We start from the raw sequence: 15,365 nt of genomic DNA on the forward strand, positions 1-15,365 counted from the left end.
TTTGGGGGCTCTGCCTTACTACCACACTGTCAGAGTGCACTTGTCTAGACTTCCTGATAATTTAAATGCACAGATCTTCCTACTTTTCGCTTGTGCTAGTTGTGAATTTGAGTGTTATCACCACCACACTTTTCCTATAACACGGATAGCTGTGCAGAAAGGTGCTGCTCAGCAGTCGAGTGAAATCTTGATTTTGGCAAGGACTGCCAAACACTCTCTGTTATGCATCGCACTGAACTTCAGCACGGCATTCAAATAAATTATAACATGTGCTTCCCTTTATCACTATGCACTGGTGTTGCAGATTGTGAAATCGTTCTCGTCCTTACAGAAACAGAAACGGAAATCAGTAGACGTCTCGTATGTGTACATACAAACAAATGATGATAATTTCAGAAAAATTGTACGATTTATTCGAGAGAAGGAGCTTCACAAGTTGGGTGCATCACTAATGCACTGGTCCATCTCTGGCCCTTACGCAAGCCGTTATTCAGCTCGGCATCGATCGGTAGAGTAGTCGGGCGTCCTCTTGAGGGATATTGTGCCAAATTATGTCTAAGTGGCACGTCAGAGCGTCAGAACCTCGAGACGGTAGGAGGGCCCTGCCCGTAATACTCCACACATTCGCAAGTGGGAAGAGGTCTTACAACCTCGCTGGCCGAGGTAGGGTTCGGCGAGCACGAAGACGAGCGGTAGAAACTCTTGCCGTGTGCAGGAAGACATTATCTTACGGCTCGCCATCACGAGGTGTAGAATATCGTCGACGTACCTCTGTGCTGTAAGGGTGTCGTGGACGAAGACCGACGGAATGCTTCTACGTAAAGAAATGGTACACCGGATCGTCGATCCCGGTTGTCGGGCCGTACGGTGGGGACAGTCGGGTTGCCGTCTCACGACTGTCCGGGGTGTCGGGAGACACACCTTCGCCTGTCATCGGGACTCACTTCGAAGTAGGTCTCGACACTGGAGACACTTCTACTCCTGTCAGTGAGATTCCGAGTGTGAGATGTGCCTGGAGATGCCCCAGACAATGGTGGGGCAACACCCACTGTATGGTCTGGCAATCATAAGTGATGGCCTGTGGTGCCATTTCTTTTCATATAAGAACCCCTTCAGTTGTCATCCGTGGGAGCCTTACAAGTGCAGCAGTGTGTCGACAATATTCTGTGCCCCGTTTTGTTGCCCTTCGTGGCCAGCTGTCACGGACTTACATTTTAGCAAGACGATGCCCACCCCACACAGCTCTGCGAGAGCTGCTATCACTCGTCTTCGTGCTTGCCAAACCCTACCTCGGCCAGCGAGGTCACCGAATCTCTCCCCAGTTAAGAATGTTTCGAGCATTACGTGCAGGACCCCCGACCAGCTCAGTATTTTGACAATTGAACACACCGATTGAAACGATATCCCTCAGAACACCCAACTGCTCTATCAGTCGATACCAAGCCAAATAACTGCTTGCGTAAAGGCCAGAGGTTGACCGACGTATTATTGACTTGCTCAGTTTGTGAATCCTTTTCTCTTGAATAAATCATCCAATTTTTCTGGATTTGCAATCAATGTACATCACACTTACTGATTTTCATCCATTCAGATAATTCCTATGTGGTGCATCTTTTTATTGTTACGGCCCGCCTCCGTAGCGTAGCAGTAGCATTACCGCCTACCGCGCAAAGGGCCCAGGTTCGATTCCCATCAGGGGACTGGGCGTTGTATGTCATTCATTATCATTTTCATCGTCACTGACTCGCAAGTCGTCGAAATGGCGTCAGCTAAAAAGGAATTGCAATATGGTGGCCTAACTCCACTGAACTCCCCTGAATGGGACCTCCTGGCCAACAATGCCATATGATCATTTTAATTTATTATTATTATTATTATCTTTCCTTTCTCAGACCTTAGGTCTGGTTCGGAATGAAAGTGACGCGGACCTTGATCAAGCGTCACTTTGTTTTAACTGTACGGTATATGCTACATTGCGTTTAGGAACTTTCGGGTAATTGAACATGTATCAATAATTACGGATTTCTGAAGTTGTATATATAAGTTTGGATGTAGCTTTATTGCATTGATGTACTGGTGGATATTGCGTGGTATGACTCCTGTAGTTGAAAGTATAATTGGTATAATGTCAACTTTATCCTGATGCCACATGTCCTTAACTTCCTCAGCCAGTTGGATGTATTTTTCAATTTTTTCTCCTGTTTTCTTCTGTATATTTGCTGTATTGGGTATGGATATTTCAATTAGTTGTGTTAATTTCTTCTTTTTATTGGTGAGTATGATGTCAGGTTTGTTATGTGGCGTTGTTTTATCTGTTATAATGGTTCTGTTCCAGTATAATTTGTATTCATCATTCTCCAGTACATTTTGTGGTGTATACTTGTATGTAGGAACGTGTTGTTTTAAAAGTTTATGTTGTAAGGCAAGCTGTTGATGTATTATTTTTGCGACGTTGTCATGTCTTCTGGGGTATTCTGTATTTGCTAGTATTGTACATCCGCTTGTGATGTGATCTACTGTTTCTATTTGTTGTTTGCAAAGTCTGCATTTATCTGTTGTGGTATTGGGATCTTTAATAATATGCTTGCTGTAATATCTGGTGTTTATTGTTTGATCCTGTATTGCAATCATGAATCCTTCTGTCTTATTATTATTATTATTATTATTATTATTATTATTATTATTATTATTATTGTTATTATTAAGTGTATATTCCACATTTCATTGCAACATATATTATACTGTACCGCAACCCAGTTTTGTTTACTAAAATGAACTCAACCTGAACATAATTCACCCAGAGCTGTACCGAGGTGATCCTGTGCCCTTGGCGAAACTACTAAGGCTGCCTTACCTGCCCCCCCCCCCTCCCTCCCCTTCAGAAAAACAATGTTTTTGCAATTTGCAGTGTTTCGATGTTTTCTGGATACATTTAAGAAATTTTGTAATTTGTAGAACGGGTTTAATATAAACGAACTGTCATTGAAAAGATATTTCTTAAATGAGCTATATGAATGAAGTGATACGTATATCCATACTGTAAGTGTAGCCACAACAATGGATTGTTGGTCACACTAACCTTTTGTGCCTTAAGAGGGGGGTAGCAACCTTTTTAGTAGTTGCTGGATGACTGACTGATCTGGCTTTCTGACATCAACCAACATAGCCTTGCTGTGCTGGTACTGCAAAGGTTGAAAGCAAGGGGAACTACAGCCAGGACTTTTTTCTCCTAAGGGTATTCTGTTGTACTAAATGGTTAAATGAAGACGGCACCCCCTCGGGTAAAATAATGCACGGGGACTAGTTAGGAGGAAGGTGTAATCAGGAAAAACAAAACTGGTATCTATGGGTTGGAGTGTGTTAGATACCTCAACAGTCAGGAGGCAAGCTAGCGAATTTAAAACAGGGAATTGGTAGACTGAAGTTAGATATAGTGGGAGTTAGTAAAGTACATAAGTAGGAAGAACATGACTTGTGGTCAGGTCAGTATAGGGTTATCAACATAAAATTAGATAGGGATATTGCAGGAGCAGTTCAAATAATGAATTAGGCAACAGCATAACAAATGCATTATTATAGCTGAGATATATATATAAATTTGACAGACAACACATTAGTACAAGTTTATATACCTACTAGCTCTGCAAGTGATGAAGTGATTGGCAGGATGTACAATGAGATAAGGAAAATTGTTCAGATAGCTGTGATGGGTGACTGGAATTTAGTAGTAGGAAAAAGAAGAGGTGGAAAAATATTAAGAGAACATGGTACGGGGGAAAAGAACGAAAGAGGAAGGTGCTTGATAGAATCCTTCTACAGGCATAATTGAATTATCACCAATACTTGATTTAAGAATCGTGTAAGAAAACTATACAGGGTGTTACAAAAAGGTACGGCCAAACTTTCAGGAAACATTCCTCACACACAAAGAAAGAAAATATGTTATGTGGACATGTGTCGAGAAACACTTACTTTCCATGTTAGAGCTCATTTTATTACATCTCTTCAAATCACATTAATCATGGAATGGAGAAACACAGCAACAGAATGCACCAGCGTGAGTTCAAACACTCTGTTACAGGACATGTTCAAAATGTCCTACATTAGCGAGGAGACATGCATCCCCCCTCCGTCGCATGGAATCCCTGATGCGCTGATGCAGCCCTGGAGAATGGCGTATTGTATCACAGCCATTCACAATACGAGCACGAAGAGTCTCTACATTTGGTACCGGGGTTGCGTAGACAAGACCTTTCAAATGCACCCATAAATGAAAGTCAAGAGGGTTGAGGTCAGGAGAGAGTGGAGGCCTCTACCAATCCATCGGTCACCGAATCTGTTGTTGAGAAGCGTACGAACAGTTCGACTGAAATGTGCAGGAGCTCCATCGTGCATGAACCACATGTTGTGTTGTACTTGTAAAGGCACATGTTCTAGCAGCACAGGTAGAGCATCCCGTATGAAATCATGATAACGTGCTCCATTGAGCCTAGGTGGGAGAACATGGGGCCCAATCAAGACATCACGAACAATGCCTGCCCAAACGTTCACAGAAAATATGTGTTGATGACGTGATTGCACAATTGCATGTGGATTCTCGTCAGCCCACACATGTTGATTGTGAAAATTTACAATTTGATCACGTTGGAATGAAGCCTCATCCGTAAAGAGAACATTTGCACTGAAATGAGGGTTGACACATTGTTGGATGAACCATTCGCAGAAGTGTACCCGTAGAGGCCAATCAGCTGCTGATAGTGCCTGCTCACGCTGCACATGGTACGGAAACAACTGGTTCTCCCGTAGCACTCTCCACACAGCGACGTAGTCAACATATCCTTGTACAGCAGCAACTTCTCTGACGCTGACATTAGGGTTATCGTCAACTGCACGAAGAATTGCCTCGTCCATTGCAGGTGTCCTCGTTGTTCTGGGTCTTCCCCAGTCACGAGTCATAGGCTGGAATGTTCCATGATCCCTAAGACGCCGATCAATTCCTTCGAACGTCTTCCTGTCGGGACACCTTCATTCTGGAAATCTGTCTCGATACAAACGTACCACGCCATGGCTATTGCCCCATGCTAATCCATACAACAAATGGGCATCTGCCAACTCCACATTTGTAAACATTGCACTGACTGCAAAACCACGTTCGTGATGAACACTAACCTGTTGATGCTACGTACTGATGTGCTTGATGCTAGTACTGTAGAACAATGAGTCATATGTCAACACAAGCACTGAAGTCAACATTACCTTCCTTCAATTGGGCCAACTGGCGGTGAATCGGGGAAGCACAATGCATACTGACGAAACTAAAATGACCTCTAACATGGAAATTAAGCGTTTCCGGGCACTTGTCCACATAACATCTTTTCTTTATTTGTGTGTGAGGAATGTTTCCTGAAAGTTTGGCCGTACCTTTTTGTAACACCCTGTATATGTGGAATCAAACAATGGAAAATCCAGGATGGACTGTAACAATACCAGAGAAGGAAAGTTGCTACTCACCATATAGCGGAGATGCTGAGTCGCGATAGGCACAACAAAAAAGATTCACACAGTTATAGCTTTCGGCCATTAAGTCCTTTATGCACACGCACAAGCACGTGCGCGCGCGACCGCCCCCCTCCCCCCCACGCACACACACACGTAAACGCAACTTGCACACATCTGCAGTCTCAGAGAGCTGAAACCACACCATGATCAGAAAGGTCATTCTCAAAAGGACAAGAATTTATGTTTTTAAACTTATCTTGGTCTATAAAAGTGTTATCTATCAATGTGCTGCTGTCCTTTACTACCCAAGTAGGAAAATTAATGACAGAAGTTAAATTGAAAGAACCGAGCAAGACTTCCAGGTCATTCTTCCTATTACACTCTTTCAGTGAATCAACATTCAAGTCCCCACAAATAATAATTTGCTTTCCCCTATCTGACAAATAGCACAACAAGGCATCCAAGTTTTCCAGGAATAAATGAAAGTTTCCTGAAGGGGACCTATATAATGTTCCAATTATAAAAGAGCCCTCCTTCAGTTTAAGTTGAGAGGCACATGCTTCTATATGTTGCTCTAGACAAAACTTTTTGTATCTAAGCTTTTTACACAGTGATAACTTTTGACATTTATGGCAACTCCTCCTCCCACCTTATTCTCTCTACTCATATGTGCAGCTAGTTTATAACCCCTGATATTTGCCTTTTCCATATCAGACACAATGTGATGCTCAGACAGGCATAGTATATCTATTACATTATCAGATTCAATGTCATCTAAACAAACCAGGTGCTCATCTACTTTATTCTTCAATCCCGGAATATTTTGGTGAAAAATGGTAACATTAATTTTTACTTTACTTTTGTGAGAATCTACTTTTTTCTTTAATCCACCAATATTTTGGTTAAATATGGTAACATTATTATTTACTTTACTGTTGTGAGAATCTTGTGAGTTTTGGACCTCTTTAGCACCTGCCTGCCTGAACTTCTCATTGGACACTGATATTAGTGTAAAAAAGAGGTACATCCATGAGTCCTAGTGTCCCCCCTTACAGATTTCGTTAACAACCCTGCCAGTTTAACCTTCCCTTTTCTACTGAGGTGTAGGCCATACCTTGTGAAATCCCCCCTATCAATAGCCTCAACAGGGACCAATTCAATGTCTGACAAAGTGGCCGCCCTACACAACTGATCCAAATATATATTTACCCTCTTGACAGAGCAGTTCAACTGGGGCTGATTATGCCGTACGAAAGCAGGCACCAGCCCAACATTGGTATGGGTCGTTGCATAGGCTATTTTCACCAGGTCACACTCAATACTGTAGCCCTGATCCCTATCAACACTGTTTCCCACTCCAACCACTATAATCACACGATCCTGCTTTGAGAACCCTTGCACAAGTAATCTATATCCTCTACCACCTGGCTAAGACATGCACTTGGCTTGAAAAAGTTTGTGAGCTGGTATCTGTCACCTAATTTTTCCTGCAAAATCTGGCCCACACCTCCTTCATGGCTGCCACCTAGCAACAGAACTTTCCTCTTACTTTCTACATTTTTTGAAACAGTCGGTTTCCTAGTGAGATTCTGTTACATCTTAACTACATCTACTTCTACTGGAGCCTCTTCCTTACTTAACAGTGGTAGCAAGGCAAATCTATTGGTTGTACCAATTACCTTGTATAGACATCTTTTATTAACCTGACACGTTCCACATCATTACGAAGTTTCGTATTCATGATCTATGGAACAAGTACTAATCCAATCTAATCTAGAGCTTAGGGGCTGCTACAAATGTTAGGGGCATCTAACATGGCGGCACCGGCTTCAAAACAGTCTACAGCGTAAGCCTGCAGCGCGCAACTCGTAATGTCGTCTCCTCTTAGTTTTACCTGCATGCTAAATAGCACAGGCTAACATCTGTGCTAAATACTGTCATGCAAGATACAAAAATAAATTAATTAAATAAAAATAACTGTTTGGCTTCAGCTTTGGCCAGAGTAGAAATACTCCTGCATTTACGAGAGACTTCCACAGGAGTTCCACTTTTTACAAAGATGTTGACTGTTTGTGTGGGCGGGGTAAACAACTTAGGGAAATGGAGGGGAAAGTATTTCTTCGAAATTGTGACGTATATGATAGGAGACTATCATTTTCCAGCACAGTGAAAAATTGTACATGGTGGCGAAAAGTATTTGTAGATAGTTGGTAGTTATATCGTGGCATAAGAAAACAGCCGCCAGTGTATAATGATTGAGTTTAACGTAATTGTTGAAGAAGGACGTAAACTAAGTTGACAGTAGTGCTTCACTAGCCCTATGTTGGTGTCACTAAAAACCAGCACGTCGTACCATAGCCAACGCCTGAAAGGTTCGTTACGAAACCGCAATTAGTTTAAGAATTTTCTAAACCTTCCATATAATTCGCAATTATTGTGTAAATGATCCACAGATCAGGGAATTAAATAAGAATAACAGAGTTTTCTCTGTTGGGAAGTGTAAACCTAAGTTTTGGATAATCGTATTATTTGTTTAAAAAAAAATTTCTGTGAAAATTTGGAGATGTCTAACCTTACTCTTGGGTGACTGTCGTCCAGTTTCATGTTTGTGTAGCTCACTTTTGTTTCTCGACTAAGGTTTGTAAGAAATAAATTTTAACGACAGTAGCGTGTTTGGATGACAGTAGTCAACACTTTTAAAAAAGGTGACATATAAGCTCCTTAAACTCGGGACTAGAAACGAAAACCGCCTTAAACTTCCAAGTCGTAGAACAGAAATGTATCAAACAAACGCAGAACTGAGACTTGACAATGAATTGCAAATTTCAGTGATCTTCCGACAGCAAAATTTGAGGCTCAACAAAACAGAAAACTCATTGCCAACCAACATTACGCAAATGCGATTATCCCAAATCTGCACAGGCAAGAAAATTTTATACAGGCCGAACGCGCTCGACGCTACAGATTATTGAACATTATGTTGAAGAGCTCTCTGAATGCAGTGCCACAGCATTCAGGAAATTCACAAGCATGTAGTACTGATAGTTTACGGGCCAGCAGCTTCTGACAGCTTTAATAAGGTCATGCAATTGTAACTGGAGCATCTTTGCCTGTTTGTGAAGTCAACCAGTAGTGATTCAGACATAGAATCAATAGTTGATGGTTAATATGACCATGAAGTGAAAATGTAAACAGTAAAATACATTTAATAGGGTTGGGTATAGATTATAAAATGAAGAGTGTTATAATCCAGAATTCTTAACAGCCAGTGCAATCACAGTGAGAGAAATTATGAGAAGAATACAAACGAGAAATTTCTTATGTAGACAGTTTAGGTGGAAAAGGTTGAAGCATTTATGAGCTATGGTGCACTTTGAATTATCTGCTTTAAGCGGATCTGTACAGGGAGCTCAATTGCTGCTTTCAGTTGTTATTATTATAATGGCACTTTCCTGTAGGTTGAAGGCTGTGTCACTGTATATGGGAATAAAAAAATGACTCCATAGCTAAAAACTGAGTGCATATAATATGAAACTGTAAGTGTTGTCTGTTACACACTAACAACAGGATACTAAGGGCATACCATGATGATTACATTTGCATTGATGGTGTATTTGTGTATTCATTCCATTTAAGGGGACAGTCAATATTAATTCCTAAAAATTTTGTATTTGTTGTACAATCTATGACTTTTCAGTCACATATAATTTTGTAGATTTATTTGACACGTTTAGGCAAAATAAGGCCTATATGCTAATTTTCTTCTGTATATTGAGTGTAGGTTTATAGCATGATAACCGATTATAAACTTACTCTATGGTTTCATTTGATATCTGTGATAGGAGTTTGTGTTTTGTGATTTCAGTGTTGCTGTGATCAGCAAAAAGAATTATTCCTCCATCTCTAACATCGTCTGGATAGTCATTGGTGTAGGCCTAGATAAAAAACAATATTGCTCCTAAGGTGCTACCCAAAGGGTCTCATATGTTAATATATCATAAAAATTTTGCTTTATTTGTGTTGCCTCTGTCCTTTGGACCCTGTTATGCAGATATGAATGGAAAGAATAATTGGCAACTCCTTTTATCCCTAATGATTATAGTTTTTTAAGTGTAATGTTATCAGAGGCCTTTGATAGATTGAAAGTTACACCAGTGACACATCCATCGATGCATAGTGCATGAAGTACCACTTCTGCAAACTTTGCTGTGGCCAGTTCTGCACTTCTAGATTCAAGCTGTGCTTCATAGAGGAGGTCATTTATTAGTCTGTCCTTTGTAATGGATTGTATTATTTTTGAGAAATGGGCTTGTAGTTTTCTGTGGCTTCTGCATCACCTTTCTTTAGTAGAGGCACAACACTTGTCTGTTTCAAGTTCTATGGAAAGTTACGCAAGCTGAAAGGCACGTACTACGTCAGTTAATGGGGCTTGTATATTACCTATGCATTCTTTAAGTACATAGAATGGAATCTCATTATGGTTACTGACTTCTTATTTTTAATTTTTGTGCTGTTTTCCTAAATTCATTATTGTACTTGCTGTGTAATTTTTTTATTGGAGTAATGTGATTTTAGGAATTTTTGTTGTCGTCTCTGCTATACCTGAAAATATTCATTCACAAAATTTGCTAGCTTCTGTGTTCTACCTGTCAACCTAACTCAGTCTTTTACCTGTAATTTATTGTGATTCTGTGTCTGGTTTTTTTCCAGAATTTAGTTTTTTTGTCATTTGCTGTCTGTTTATGGCAAGCAAGACCTTATTAAATATTTTAAATCATTTTGAATCTTTAATAACTGTTTTGGAACTCTGGCTCACTATATGATATTGAGATACTCCTTGCTCTGGGGAGTATTTTCTCATCCTGCTGTTACTGTATTGACTTGTTTTTTCATCGCTGTCAATGTGGAAATAAGTATAGTCTAAATATTGTATAGAACTTGGAGAATTTTACAACTGCATTGGTTTCTGGGGACTCTTCAGCCCAACTTTGGTCTGATAACACTCTTCAAAAGTCTTGACTTGTGTGTGTGTGTGTGTGTGTGTGTGTGTGTGTGTGTGTGTGTGTGTGTGTGTAAGAGCTCTTTTGCAGATTAGCACACTGCTGGCGGTGGTGGGGGCTTATCCAAGGCATTGCAGGTTTTACCTTTATTAACTGGCAAAAATGATAAGAGCAACAATGATGGTTTACAGGTACAAAAACATGTACAACTGAGTGATCCCTTTCTATGCTTGTAACAAAATGATCAAATACTGATACTGAGGTTTTTGTCACTCTTTTTCTGCTGTTGACGAATTTTTCACTGGAAAAAGCCAAAACGATGGAGAATGTTTGAGACCGTTACTGCCTTCGCCCGAAAGATTTTATAGGATATGGGTCCTGCCATTTTGCAAACACTCTGTTTTTTCTGTTTACCCAAAATGTTTCAGCACCTCTGTGCCATCATCAGTGGGTTTTTTTTTTTATTGGAAACTGTAAACAGTGAAAATATTTTAGGTTATAACTGATTAACAAAGTGAGACCTAAAGGAAGTTTTTGTTTGTTTTGCTTCTTACCATGATTTTACATTACATGGATTTGCATGACCAACTGTATGGTGTCTTGCGCTGATAGCTTGCCATCTGCAAACCAAACGTAAATGTAAATTTCATCGGTAAGTTAACACGTCTCTTGGCTTTTAAAACTCACATTTGGTTGTGACAGAACCTTCTTCTTTTAAGTTCCAAGGACACTGCACATAAATATTAGTGTACTTTGTGTAGTCTCTTTCTTTATAAATGTCTTTTTACTTCGCCGAATTTGAAGTTTGTTTACTTTTCTCTCCACTTCTCTCTCTCTGTGTGTGTGTGTGTGTGTGTGTGTGTGTGTGTGTGTTTCTGTAGCTGTTTGTGTTGTCTTTTCTGCAAAGGTGTTTTAATGTGTTAAATAATGTACCTTTACAGAGTGTCTCAATTTGTTTAGAACTTGATTCCCTTCTGCTATTGCCTTCTGTATGTGGAAGTCCTCTTCTGTTGTCAGTTTTTGGTATAGGCTGTGGCTGGCTTTCAATATTTTCAAATCTGTTGCTACTGTGGCTGGATGGTGGTTATGGGCTATTAGGTGGTCGGCAAATGTATTAGGGCTGCTGTTACTTTTTAGTGCTCTGAGGTGTTCTGAGTATCTTATTTTAAAGTTCCTGCATGTTTGTCCTATGTATATTGATTGGCAGGTGTTCACATATTCCTGATATCTTTAATGCACCTGTGTTATTAATTTTTTTCTGTCTTGTATTGTCTGCCATGTATCCTATTTGAAGTCCCTGTTTCTTCAATATGTTGAATATTCTGTGGACAATTTTGGGGGTTACAGAAGCATCTTATTCCTCCCATCTGCTTTGACACACGACATCATCAATATAATGGAAACGGCTACTTCCAGCGTATACAAAGTGACAACACTGACGGCACTACGTACATGTGCCAACAAACGTGAACAGAAATAAAAAATGCCATCAAATGTGAACAGAAATAAATGTGACACAGTAATGTCACACTCCAAAAATGAAATGAAGCTTACGGGACGACCACAGAAAATTGAGTCTTCAGTGTGGGGACAAGCTAAATATGCAACAATAAAAAAAAAACACCACACCATTCCAAAACAAATAATACCCCAAAATAATTAAATTACAGAATTCCGCTACACCAACAAAACTACAGGAATCGGACATTTCCCTTGACCTATATAGCTCAACTGCAGATAATGCATGGTATTGTTTGTATGTTGTGTTGATCTGTGTTGTGTAAGTTTTTGTGTGTGTTGTGCTTTTGTTCCTTTTCTGGGGATAATGGAAGCGTCAGATTCCACCCCTCTGCTTTGACCAATGACGTCACCAATATGGCGGAAACAACCATTCACAACAACTCCCCTACTGCTCCTATGACGTCATCATGTAAACATGACAACAAACATGAAAATCGAAAAACCACCAAACAGATATTCCTCCAAAAATGTAATGAAACTAATGGGACAAGTGGGGGAAATTGGGGGTTTTGGTGTGGGGACAAATTAAATATAAACACACGCCACTACACCAAATGACAAAAAAAAAAAACACTAAAATAACAAGACCCCTCAACCTTCCCAAATTCCACTACACACAAAATCCTCTGGAATCGATCACGTCCCTTGACCTATATAGGTCAACAGAAACAACCGATACCACACTATAAATCTCAAAAATTTCACCACCACCACACTTACACCTACCACAAAAAAAAAAAAAAAACCTAGAAAATCAAACTTGGAATCGAACACTTCCCTTGACCTATATAGGTCAACAGCAACTACCGATACCATGCTATAAATCTGAAAACTATCACCACACTTAATACTCCAAAACCCTAAATACAAATTCTGAACCCCTCCCCCCTCGATACCACAGCCCCCCCAACACTCATAAACCAACCAAAGACTTACCCCTCCCATACTTTCTCTTCCCAAACTGTGACTTACCAATCTCCACGACAACACCAGGCTCACCCAACCTACCCCTGTACTTAATATATTCAGGACACACCTCATGACAATAAGAATGTCAATCAAGCACTATTCCCACACTCACACCTGCCTCATGCGCACAGATACTGTGAGAGTATTTATAACAAAAATGATTTGTTATTAACACAATTTCTCACATGCCCAACATAGACTTCTTGAACCAGGAACCTCACCTAACGGAGCGCCATAAGTTATCCTTAAGACATCTCCGCATATAGCCGTCCCTGGTCCAAATGCCGGAACTTTAGTAAGCCTCATTTCTTCACAACATGCTGAACACTTCACGACTTCAGCCAACAGGTCGAATAGCTGAATAAATTTTATTAAAGACAACGCACTGTCCCCCAACATCGTGGACAACCGAAAACTATTGACTTGTCAGTCATATCCGTACCTACCAAAGACATAAACAAAGCGATTTACCAAAATTCACACGTGATGAACAAAAAAAAAAAAAGTACAATAACGTCGACATAACAAAACCAAAATCGCTAACGCGCTGAAAAATATTCTGCTGAAAGCACAGTCTCCACCGATACCATACACCTGCAATGCTACCATCAAATGAACCCCATACGTCACATAACACGCTACCCATGAACACACCACCAGAGAGCACCACCTATCACATCAAAATGACACCTACAAACACGCCACTCTCACAAACTAAACTCCGTGCCGTTGTGACTTCACACACCACAACAGCCTTAAGTCACGGGTCAAAGCCAAAGGGTGGAATCGGACGCTTCCATTGACTCCTTTTCTGTTTACAAATTTGTTGGTTTAATTTCTCTGCCATGTGGGACTTGTAACCATTTTTCTTTGCTATCTATTTCATTGTGTTTAGCTCCTGTGTATAATTTTGTTTGCTTACGGATGTATGTTCAGTCTGTGGAGCAGGAATCTCATGCTTGCTTGCGTGCCACCATTGACAGATTATGAGTGGTGGTGCTCGTGGATGTCAGTTTCCCGAATATTCCGAAATCGTGGGTGGCGTTTGTTTTTCGTATGGTGAGGTCCAGGAAATTTAGTGTTTGTCTGTTTCTGTTTCTAATGTCAAGTGAATTTTTGGGTGTAAGTTGTTTATTTCCTTGTGTAGCTGTTCTGTACGTGTGTGTGGTTCATCAATTAGGCATATTATGTCATCAATGTAATGGTACCAGTGTATGACTTTGTATTTTTTTGGTCTTATGTGTGTGAAGATCCTATTCTTTTGTGCCGTTATGGTCTTGAATATGGTTGCTACTTCATTAATGTGTGAGACTGCTGTGTTTCTTTGTTGTTTTAGTCTCTTTATGGTGATCTCGATTGTTTCAGTTATTGGAACAGAAGTGTACACTGATGCAACATCAAATGATATGAGGCTTTCTGTATCTGGTATGTCTATGTTCTTGATTCTCTCTACTAGCTGGATTGAGTTCTCTAGGTTTCTGTTGTTTTTAAAAGTGTGTATGTTTTTTAGTAATGTGTGTGTATGTTGGACTAGGTGGTATTACGGAGTATTTCTGAAGTCTATAACTGGCCTTAAAGGGTATGTTTTTTGTGCACCTTTGGTAGAGATTGGTTTTTTGTGTCATTCATTTTACCTGGCCTATTGAGAATGCATTCTTAATATTTTCTGGGTATTTTTCTGATATCTTGCTGTTGGGTCACTGGTCAGTTTAGTGACGTGGTTTCCTTTGGTGTTTTTTCATTAGACAATATGTTGGGTTTCTGTGTTCTTATTATTTGTGTTATCTCTGCAACAACTAATTCCCTTGTTAAGTTTGCATTAAAATTTGGTCTACCCAGTCTTTCTTTTTCTTTTATAATGTGTTCAGATTCTGTTATGATGTCTTGTATTGTTTTATGTGATGTGTGTGTTAATGTTGTGTTACGGGCTTTTATACAGCAGGCTTTTTTCTTGTTCGGTGAGATTAATGTCGGGCAAGTTGATGATTCTGTCATGGAATAGCTGTTTCTGGTTGTGGTGACTGTTTCTAGTGGGTGTGACTGGGCTGTTTAGTTTTTTGTTTTGTGTATTCCATTCTTCTTGCATTATCTGCTGTATGTATGTCTTTTCTCTCTCTGTTATTTTGTCAAACTGGGCTGATATTGCAAATTTATTGACCAATTCTACTGTATTTTGTAAAGTTCATTTTCGAGTAACTGTTTTTTAGTGTGTAGTTCCCTAATTTCGTGTTCTAGCCTTTCCACTTTACTTGGTACAGATACACGCTATTTACAGAGATTTTTTTTATATAGTCTGGAATTACATTATGGGTTATACAATTTTTATTAAACTTTATGCTGAAGGCTGTTTTCTGCAGTTTCATTAAGGTGCTTCTG

At 39.9% G+C, this 15,365-nt stretch overlaps 1 protein-coding gene across 5 annotated transcripts in view; it reads left to right on the top strand.

Moving 5' to 3' along the window:
• Window positions 1-7,564: 7,564 nt before the first annotated feature.
• The window catches only part of LOC126428329 (uncharacterized), a 120,900-nt gene continuing 113,099 nt past the window's right edge, over window positions 7,565-15,365 (top strand). The window contains exons 1-2 of one of the 5 annotated variants that reach the window (XM_050090267.1): window positions 7,565-7,871; window positions 14,355-14,414. The gene's annotated coding sequence lies outside the window, so the exon portion shown is untranslated. Of the gene's footprint in view, window positions 7,872-8,601; window positions 8,687-8,897; window positions 9,036-14,354; window positions 14,415-15,365 lie in introns of those variants that run through there. The other 4 variants (XM_050090264.1, XM_050090268.1, XM_050090266.1 and 1 more) reach the window with 4 other exon arrangements.

Source organism: Schistocerca serialis, chromosome 12 (assembly GCF_023864345.2).
Source record: "Schistocerca serialis cubense isolate TAMUIC-IGC-003099 chromosome 12, iqSchSeri2.2, whole genome shotgun sequence".
Classification (NCBI taxonomy): Eukaryota; Metazoa; Arthropoda; class Insecta; order Orthoptera; family Acrididae; genus Schistocerca; species Schistocerca serialis.